At 35.5% G+C, this 7970-nt stretch overlaps 1 long non-coding RNA gene across 1 annotated transcript; it reads left to right on the top strand.

Moving 5' to 3' along the window:
- Positions 1–4118: 4118 nt before the first annotated feature.
- On the top strand, positions 4119–7457 carry LOC132614486 (uncharacterized). Its single transcript, XR_009572316.1, has 2 exons — positions 4119–4913; positions 6675–7457. It is a non-coding gene; the product is annotated as an uncharacterized LOC132614486 (long non-coding RNA).
- The last annotated feature ends 513 nt before the right edge of the window (positions 7458–7970 follow it).

The raw sequence follows: 7970 nt of genomic DNA, 5'->3' as shown, positions 1-7970 counted from the left end.
GCCGAGGCGTCGGCTCCGGTCCATTTAACTATATATCCCGCGTCTGGACATCCCGCGTCCGGGACGATATCATGTACCATACTCCAACTGATCAGGTGGCTATGCGTCTATAGCGCCTTACCTTTCCCCATCTTCCCCATATACATTTACATATACTTATAACATGTATACAGTATGCATGAGAGTCCAAGAAAACCATGTTCGCGTCGGAGTGACGTAAGGTCGGTAGCCCCCGATTACATTATGGAATAATCATGATCGTCATGTCTCACCTTGAAGGAACTAATATTATAAGGCGAGACTACTAATGGAGAGTAATATCATGAGAAAACATAAAACAGGATCATAAGGTGTCGTTTCGTATACTTTGGAATCTTTAAAAATAGTCATCATTCATGAACATATTGCTGCGGCACGTGCAGCCCGATCCATATACATATAATACTTTGCTTTCTTGGAAAACATTTCGTTTCATATATATATAACATAGATCATATCATATTGCCGAAGCGTCGGCTGCGGTCCATTTAACCATATATCCCGCGTCCGGGCATCCCGCGTCCGGGACGATATCATGTACCATACTCCAACTGATCAGGTGGCTATGCGTTTATAGCGCCTTACCTTTCCCCATATTCCCCATATACATTTACATATACTTATAACATGTATACATCATGCATGAGAATCCAAGAAAACCATGTTCGCGTCGGAGTGACGTAAGGTCGGTAGCCCCCGATTACATTATGGAATAATCATGATCGTCATGTCTCACCTTGAAGGAACTAATATTATAAGGCGAGACTACTAATGGAGAGTAATATCATGAGAAAACATAAAACAGGATCATAAGGTGTCGTTTCGTATACTTTGGAATCTTTAAAAATAGTCATCATTCATGAATAGAGTTGAGAATTCAAGAAATAGCTCAACGTTCTCATATCGTCACTGAAATCATGAACTTGGAACCTTTAATCATGGAATCATCATTGTCATATTCTTCATATAAACATTTTCTTCCTTGACTTCATCCATGTCATTGTAGAACATATTCATCGTAATCGTCATAGAAATATTCTCATTAGAATAATTACGACACTTGTGAAGGCTTTAGTGTAATCCGGTTTCATTTGACAAGTTATAAATGCTAGATGCAATTATTTCAATAAGATATGAAAATTTAATTCAATTCTATTGAATGAAAAAGGGTCAATTTCAAACTCGGATTTCTAGGAATAGGGTCGTCCCCGAGGCTCGTATTCAAACCTAGTATGTCTAAGACATGCCAAAGAAGGAAGGGTGAATCCTTACATACCTTTTTCCGCTCCTTATGCTATTCCAAATTCAAGTTCCAAATCCTCCAAAATCTACAAATTGGTCACATTTACCAAACCTTAATTAGAGCATTTAGAAGTGGAATCTTAAAGTAACACTTGTCTACCGAAATTTCGGCAGCACTTCCCATGTAAATACACCATCCCCAAAATCTAATTTGGCCAATTTCAATCAACAACAATCCGGGAATTCAACCCGGCCAAACTATCAACATAATGTCAACAACCATTCTAACAATTTGCATATTCAATCCAAGATACATTCTAACAACTCAATCAATAGTGATGTAGAGATATTTTATTTTAATTCATGGTTTAAGTTGTGAGATATTAAGGTCTAGCTCTAAGCTTGACAGTTAGGGATATTGAGATTTGACCTTGACTAGCATAATTGACATTGTGAGTCAATATGTTTGTATAGATTGAGGCCATTGGAGGCCGTTTGGCTAGTGTTCTAGACATTGCAAGGTTGGGGAACTTATCGTTAACGAGGTAATTGAGACTTTAAGCTTTGGGTGCTTGCTTTTCAAACCTGTTTTAAAAATATGTTTTGTCTACTAGTCCATGTGTTGGGACGAGCGTGTGCTTGACAGAATCGGTAGCCCTTAAGGCCAGCCGCATATATTTTATTTTCAAATACTCTAAAACTCTCTTTATGAATTATTTCGTGATGTGATACGACTGTGAGCCATGAGATTGGGGCATTGTGTATGCTTCCCTGAGCATTGTGTATTCTACTTGATTTCACTGGGCGTGTATGCTTCCCGAGCATTGTGTATGCTTCTTGATATATTTGGCACATTGTGTATGCCACCGTGGACTCGTGATGTTGATTAATTTTTTTAACTGTCCTTTATGACAAATCCTTGGTGCAAATTGTGTTGAGATAGATACTATTCTTGATAAACACTTGTTTGGATCTTGTTGGATATCATATTCGGATATAATTCCTGTGTATAATACTTCTGTGCTCGTTGTGTGTTTGTATTTTCTAACACTTGTTCCAGGGGCATTTAAAGTGACGGGTCAAGGATCTTACTAGGTTATATTTATGTATAACTCATTCCTTACATGCATGTCCATGTAGATACCGTTGCTGAGAACGCTACTCGTGGCTGAAGATTTTGTGAGTGGATTCTGTTTCTGAGGTGAGCTACCACATTGTTCGTGGAAGCAACCATATCAACTTTATCTTGTTTATTTCAAGTTATTTCCTTTATTTTGGGTTGTAACGACCTATTTTGTCGTTACCATGATTATCCCCCTTTTTCCCCTCATTGACCCGTTCCTAAGTCTCGTTAGAACTATTTGGACTCGAGAAGATAATTGTCATGGCTTCCTAGGCGTCATTTTGAGTCTTGGAACACTCTTTAGGATTGTGACTTTAAGCGAAAACCGTTTGACCTAGAGTTGACTTGGTCAACGAAACCTCTGTTGGGAAATCCAAGGCCAAGGGTGAGTTCGTAGTGCATTTTTATGTATATCTACATATTTTATTTGTATGTTCTGGGTCTCGCATGATAATCGAGTTTCGAAATTGATTTTACGAAAGTTAGGAATCTGTTTCTGGTGTTCAGGGTGCCGCTGGGGCGGCATTGCGAAGGGTTAAGGCCAGACCGCCATAGCGGTCTGGGCACCACTGGTGTGGTACCGCTCGAGAGTCACGATGGCCGCTGTAGCGGCATAACTGCACCAGAATACCCCTTTTATTTCATAAACCCTTAAGCATTCCTTATCTATTCTAAGGCATAAAAGAGGCGACTTTGAGGGTAGAAAGGTGAATTCCACCCAAAGGTAAAGTTCTTAACCTCATATTTACTTAGTTTCACCTTCTAATTGTCAATATGACCATAGAACCCATAGAATCAAAGAGGGTTTACGGGGTTTTTCTTGAAAAGGTTCTCAAAACGAATTGGCTTCCTAGATTGTGAATAATTGATGTTAACGTTGCTATTTATGCTGGATAATGACATATCTAGGCTTGTTAACCAATAATCTTCCATGCTAGAGTTGAATTTCATGAATGAAAGTTAGGGTTTTTAGACCAAAATTTGGAGGTTTTCGTCGTTGACACCTAATTTTCGACCTCCCGAAATTTATTTTAATCATTCAGAGTCCCTGGATTCCAAGCAGGGCAAAATACCTACCATTTTGAAATAAAATGATTTTGTTTTATAAATATTCAAATATTATTTCACCATTTAGAATGTTAAGATGATTTCTATAAATATTATAGATCATTTATAAATTAATTGTTACATTTTACAAGTTCATTACAATTACTTACTTGATTGATTTTAACGGCTAAATGATAAAATTACAGGTATGTTACTCTTTTTAAAATCCAAGGAATTTGATTGATTAATAAATTAATCATTTTACTTGTCATCTAATTATTTTTTGCATAAATAATTTATTTGTTATCATAAGGTAATTTTGAGGATAATTGATTTTAAAGTGGCTATAATTGAAGTACTCAACTAATAAGTCCAATCACCTATCAATTTGAAATCATGTCTCGGATTGAGGCTATTTTTGCAAATTTCCTCGTTAATTTTCTTATGACTTCATTGGGTGGCATAATTGAGATTATTTCTTGCAAATTTGATATTTTTATTATGTGAAATTATGTCAAAAGCAATTTGCGAAAATTATGTTAAGTTGCCCGAATTTTTATATATATGTATGTATACCTATATACGTTGATATACACATGTATACTTATATATTAAACCTATATAGATATAAGCATACATATTCAACCCACTTCTTGTTTAAAATTAATTGGGCCAGGTCCAACTCACAAAGAGTAGACCCGACCCAGCCCGTGGATAACAAAGAGGGGGTATATCCCCTTCTTTCCTCATTTTTCACGACCAAACGCAGCCTTTCTCTTATCTCTCGTTCTCTTTTCCTTTATCAGCTTAACCCTAAGCGCCGCAAACCACCTTTTTTGCATGTCTTGCCGTTAATGGCAACAATACAGAGGTGCAAACCTTCTTTGACTGTTGCACAACCATTTTTGTGTAACAATTTCAGAAAAATCGCATCAAGGTAAAACCCCTTTTACTTCTTACTTTTTTCTTCGAGTCAACGAAGATCTGGTATTTTTTGGCATGTGACTATATGTACGAGCTCATTTTCATTGGTTCTGGGTCGTTTGACTTAGATCGATTCGTTTCAAGTCGAAATCTGACCGTCCTTTGTTTCATTTTGTAAATCCTAGTCGTTGATTTCGTTGTTTAAGGTTATTTTTTGGTAAAAGTTGTTTGTCCCACACCGATGGGATTTGGGTTTTTGAAAGGGTTTCACCCCTATATAAAGGGGTTCCCATTTTGCATTTGAAGACAGAGATAGATAGAAAAAATCGTAATATCTTACAAAAATCGAATTTGTTTTTGTATTGTAAGTGCTGAAAATACTTAGGGTTTGTTCTAAATTTGAACCCTTACCATTTTCAGTAAGTTAAAATTTTTAAAATATTATTTTAGTTGTTATTGTGTGGCTCGTGTTTTGGGTTGAGTATTTTGAGGTTTGAAGCATCCAAGTCTCATCTCTTCCAGGCTGCACATCTACAAGGTAATGCTCTTCTTATTTGTTTAATTGCAATCCTATTTCAGTTAATTATTTGTTAGCTTAATACTTGCTTGCTAATACAATTTGAGTATGTCATTAGGGGTTTAGTTAAGATTTGATATATATCTTAGATAAATCATGTCTTGTTCTATAAAGTATTAGTTAAGGGTAATAGATTTAGTTAAATAGGCTTAGACAGTTCTCTTATTTATTTGAGTAAGCTATGTATAATGTCTGAATGAATAAAGGGATATGAGTTTCCTTAATCAGATTTAGTCCATTTGGTTAGTTTAGGTGTGATTAAATTCAAGAACTTCTGTACCACCTAACACAAGAATAAATGGTTACTTTTAAGTTAAGAATAAGATTGGATCCTAAAGGGCTGTTGTGTAAAGATGTTGGCACATTTGAACTTGGCTTGTAAATCTGTTAAGCCATGTGTGACTTTGAGTGAATTATTTCAGAGAAAGATGAAGTGTGATTGAGTTGTTGCTTATAATTTAGGTCTGTTTGTTGATTGTTTACTTTTATGGATTCACCGATGTTATTCATTTCATTAGGGGAAAACTGATTGTTTTTGGGTGTACCTGAGTAACCTTACAATTTGAACTAGACTCTGTGAATTTTGTTTTCCTTTTCGGAGGAGGAGGTCTTTCTAGTCAGCTGATAAGTTGTTATTATTGCAATATGGATAAAATGAAGTCAGAATTCTTGTTATTGTTGCAATATGGATAAAATGAAGTCAGAGTTCTCTGTTTGCCTTGTCTAAATGAAATACTGAAATCCAGAGTTTTTTTTTTTTTAATTTTAAAAAAAGAATTATCTGCTCATGATTTCTTTTCCTACTTGGTGTTGAGTCTCTAAATGGAATTTTATCTAGGTGTGTGAGTTTGTTGCTTCAATATGTGCCAGTGTGTATGAAAGCTACAATGATTAGTTTGAATTGTTGGATACAACTTTGCAACTGGATGAACTTCATTTCAAAACAACTTTGATAACTTGAGGCTATACGCTTGGTTTTTCTGAAAACAGGATTGATTTTATTAGTTGATCTAACCTAAAAAATCAACTAAGAAGCTTTTTGAGTCAAGGCTGTGGCATTGAGTTTGTTTCAAAACTTTTTTTTAAGCTGAATTTAACATAATCTGTCTCTGTGAACTGTGTTTAAGCTTTATAATAGCAAAGATAGTCCCTTATGTCCTATAAACCTTAAAAGTATTCATCTGCTCTGTTTTAGCATAAGCAATCTTCATATGAATACAGTTGTCTAAACTTCACTTGACTTTAAGCTTGGAAATCTATCCAATGTGTTTTGACACATAGTGTAATGAAGACCTGGGTGGATTTTAAAAGCTAAGAAGACTAAGGCCTTAAATACTAGGGTAGTTTGTTTGATTAATTGTTTATGCTTGGGGAAGGAGCCTAAAATTGAATTGGTATCCTGTTGAGGCATGACTATACCAATACTGGAAGTTCTGGGGACTCATCTGTGCCTGCCTATCTTTAAGTTTAAACTTGATGGGACCTTAACTGGACCAAATGCATAGGTGACTGGAGTAGGAAATTGTCTTGAATCACTTATCCTTTTTGTGTATGTCTTATGGGACATTGAATGTTGACTGTTTATTTGCCATTGCTGTAAATGATTGTAGATGACTATTTGTTGACTGTTTTTCTATTTCTTGCTTATACTTACTTTAAATAAGACAAAGACCTTGATATATGCATATATACCTCTATTTTACACTTAATATACATTGGTAGGAAGACTTAATAAGACATTAAGGATTAAGCTTGAGTCCTTCCCAGTGTCTGCCATGTCTGGGGTTCATGAAACCCCTTGAATCTTGTGCCACATCGGGAATATGGAGGTAAAAGCTTTCTTTCATTGGCTACTCTATATCCTATAAGTGTATAAATAGGTGTATATTGGCAGTATATACAAGTATATCCATATGACTTTGACTTATTCAAAATAACTTGGGTCTATCTTTTAAAGTTTTAATCCATGGCCTCAATTTAATTCAGTTATGTAGCCTATATTCAGCCTGCTTTATTTATACTTTGATGTACTTGTCTAAAACTGGATATAAAGTTTGTACTCCTTGTGTTATGTGCGCAAAACACTCTCCTTGCATTGTTGGGCCATTTCATCTACCAAAGCAGGAATTGGACCGAGGCCCAGTTCCAAGTTCAGATCGAGTCCTATTGCAAGTTGAAAGGGAAGCAAATATTGTGTTGAAGGCCCAGCTATGGGTAAAAATAGCCTAATGGGTCTTTGGTAGCCCATTAGTGAAATCTCTCTCTCCCTTCTATTATTTGATTGTCTGTACAAATGTAAATTAAACCTCATTATTAGTGAAACCCTTGTGTATGTTAGGATTTAGGAAAAACAACTTAGTAATTTAGGCAATGTCGTCAACACAAATCAGCTTTTTTCTTAAAAAACTCAAGAGATTTCAAAAGCTAACCCTTTTTTACTGTCACGACTTAATAGCAGTAATCAAAGGGGTCTTACCTAATATAAGTGTTTTTAAGTCCTAAAAACGAGTTGGATACTCCTTTGAAAACAAAAATGATCGTATTGCTGAGTATGAAATTGTTACGGATTTAATATTGGTAATAATGAACCTTTCAAAACACACCCACTGAATTTGATGAATTGAAAAAAAATGATTTCTGGGAATTTAGTAAGTTTAAAGAGGAATTATCTTTAGACATTATGAACTTTGGCAAATTGGGACTATTGAACTTGGAAAACGTAGATACCTTTTTTCTGGAAATAGATTGGGCCTGGAAGCCTGCAAGACTGGACTAAATAGCGTTTTCTGGTCTGAGTATTTGGACTGGGTAATAACGGTGAAATGAACTTGGATCTAGAATGTGCTTGACCTATGGGCTTCAAATGATTAAAATCGGACTTAATATAATTTGATGATTAAAATTGGACTTAATATAATTTGTAACCTTTTTCTATATATATAGACCTTTTTCTGGAAATAGATTGGGCCTGGAAGCCCGCAAGACTGTTTGGACGAAATTGCGTTTTTTAGGCCGAGA

The sequence above is a fragment of the Lycium barbarum genome, chromosome 10, assembly GCF_019175385.1.
Source record: "Lycium barbarum isolate Lr01 chromosome 10, ASM1917538v2, whole genome shotgun sequence".
NCBI classification, from domain to species: domain Eukaryota; kingdom Viridiplantae; phylum Streptophyta; class Magnoliopsida; order Solanales; family Solanaceae; genus Lycium; species Lycium barbarum.
Note: the sequence above shows the minus strand (reverse complement) of the source record. Positions and strands in the feature narration are given on the sequence as shown.